Genomic DNA, 2,562 nt, shown 5'->3' on the forward strand with positions numbered 1-2,562 from the left:
CTAAACACAGAAAGAAATACCTCTGTCCCAGTTTTGTTTTTGAAGACACATTAGGTTTTTCCACTCAGATAGTCAAACTGGAAATGTCCCCATCTTTCTTCCTTTTCGGGGTTATGTTGCCCATTTTGATCTCAGACGTCTGGTCCCTTTATATCATATATCAGAATATTGTATTATTAAGCCCACTATGAATATTAAAATACACCAAACCATGTGTCCTATGGTCCTCTTCATCACTAATATTTTGCAGCATTAGTACATTGTAGCTCATGTTACGGGTAAATAAAATGAGGCACAACAGTTTTTAACGTTTATTGGAAAATAATCCGTTTCGTGAAGGTTGCAGCTGGTGTTGATTGGAGGCCTGTCCTGTCAAGAGAAAAATTTACTCTGTTTGCTAGTTTGGTTACTTAAACATGTGCAGTATGGTACAGTAGTTGCCCGATTAATTGAATGCAGACCATTATCTTCATTTATGATGCGCTACAGAGTCAATCTCCAGTCGCGCTCCACTGCAGAGATGCGACCACCTCACAATGTTGTCCACCCTGCTGAAGTTGATCGGCTGGTTAGTAAACACCACCTGCAGCTGCTTCTTGAAATTCATCCCGTCTCATATATCCTCTGACAGCTCAACGAAGCAAGTAGTCAAGTTGGTGCTGAGCTTTTCCAAAAAGGTGGTCATTTTCAGTCCTTGGGGGAACACAGGTCTCATCTGCAACAAGTCTTGCAATGCATCAGGGCTGCAGGGTTAACCATCAATTAGTGAAGGTTGCAGCTGGTGTTGATTGGAGGCCAGCCCTGTCAAGAGAAACACATGTACTCAGTTTGCTAGTTTGGTTACCTACACATGTGCAGTATGGTATAGTCTTTGCCTGATTAATTGAATGCAGGTTAACAGTTGCTGTTTGTACAATAGTAAAGTTCGTGTTCAAGTAACTCACCTCTGTTGTGTCTCCTCTCCAGAGCGTTCAGGCTAAAAGAGTCCCCAACCTATCGAGCCCCATTTTAAAGGTTCCGGGAGATGCCATGTTTCATGTAGCGAAGGGGTGTTGGAGTACTTTAATTGACTGTACTTGCTGAACTAACTATGTTTGATTGTATAAGGTAACATAATGCAAGTAAATTGAGATAACAGTAGAGTAGTAGAAATGTATTTGATGTGGTTGTATTTTGTATAATTGTTCAAATGAAGTACATTCCAGACTTAAATTGTACTATGGTAGGGTCGAAATAAGGTCAGTGGTAGGCTATAAAAGGCTGCCATTTTCCATCTAGTGCTGCTGCTGTCTGGACCACATGCTGCCTATGATGTTCAGTTTGCTGGGTGCAATCATGGTGTCCATGTTTGTGTTAATTGTTGGTGAAATAAAAACCTGTTGATCTGCACCATACCTCTGCCTCAGGCCTCCTGCTGTAATTATTCAACTGCTATGCGGCCATTCTAACAATGACCTTTGCAGCAAAAAAAACCCGTGTGAAAATCAGTTTGGTATTCAGTGAGGTATGATTATTTAAATGCGCTGACAACTCATTGCACCTGCCAAACCAATTATACTGAATGGAGCGGGTGACCGGTCCAAGGTGGCAGCCCTACGGCTCGTCAGCGCCAGTAGGCAGTAGCGGTCCATGCGGCGTCAACTCTATATTATGTCTCTGGGCAGAACGCTGAGCAAGGCATTTCTAGGCGACCAAAATGTTCCAGTTAACTTTGCTGAATTCTTTTATAAAGTACTCAAAAGCAATACTTGAGTAAAAGTGCAAGTATCTTACCAGAAAAATGACTTTGGTAGAAGTTAAAGTCTCCTTTTAGAATATTACTTGAGTAAAAGTCTTAAAGTATCTGATATTAACAGTACTTAAGTATCCATAGCAATTTTCTGATATTAAATGTACTTAAGTATTAGAAGTAAAAGTAAAAAAAAACTTTATGAACTTTATGGCCAAAGGTGTGTAACATTATCTTCATCACCACTTTCGTCGGGATGGTCATCGTCTGTTACCATGGCGGCAGAGCCTGCACCAGGTGCTTCCATGACACTATCAGTCATTATGCTTCCTCCTCTTCTTTAGTTTTTGCCTGTTTTTTATTTTTTTTGCCGCTTGGCCACAAACCGGCATCACATCACCAACTGGAATGGAGCGTGCACTATCTTGGCAATTTAGGAGCAATTATTCGCCAAACTTTCTTTTTTTCAGTGTAATAAATTTCTTCTGATTTTATTTTGTAGTAACGACTAACTAAGATGCTTAGGGGAAATGTAGTGGAGTAAAAGTATACATTTTATTTAGGAAATGTAGTGGAGTAAAAGTTTCCAGAAATATAAATAACGAAGTAAAGTACAGATACGTAAAAATTCTACTTAAGTACAGTAGTGAAGTATTTGTACTTTGTTACATTACAACACTGCTAAAAACAAGTTCACGATTATTTTAATGTCCAAAGTGCCATGGTTAGCATGGCTAAGCCTCTGTCCTGATTGACAGGTCGTCGTGTAGCCACGCCCCTAAAGCATCCCCTGCTTCATCGTCTATTTTAAAATAAATTGGACCATCATTTAC

The 2,562-nt window shown here is 39.9% G+C and overlaps 1 long non-coding RNA gene across 1 annotated transcript; it reads right to left on the reverse strand.

The window, feature by feature from the left end:
* Positions 1-297: 297 nt before the first annotated feature.
* On the reverse strand, positions 298-1,414 carry LOC120570255. The gene is made up of 4 exons (XR_005641041.1): positions 1,396-1,414; positions 945-993; positions 462-801; positions 298-369 (listed from the first exon to the last, which is right to left on the reverse strand). It is a non-coding gene; the product is annotated as an uncharacterized LOC120570255 (long non-coding RNA).
* Between the last annotated feature and the right edge of the window lie 1,148 nt (positions 1,415-2,562).

Source organism: Perca fluviatilis, chromosome 12 (assembly GCF_010015445.1).
Source record: "Perca fluviatilis chromosome 12, GENO_Pfluv_1.0, whole genome shotgun sequence".
Classification (NCBI taxonomy): domain Eukaryota; kingdom Metazoa; phylum Chordata; class Actinopteri; order Perciformes; family Percidae; genus Perca; species Perca fluviatilis.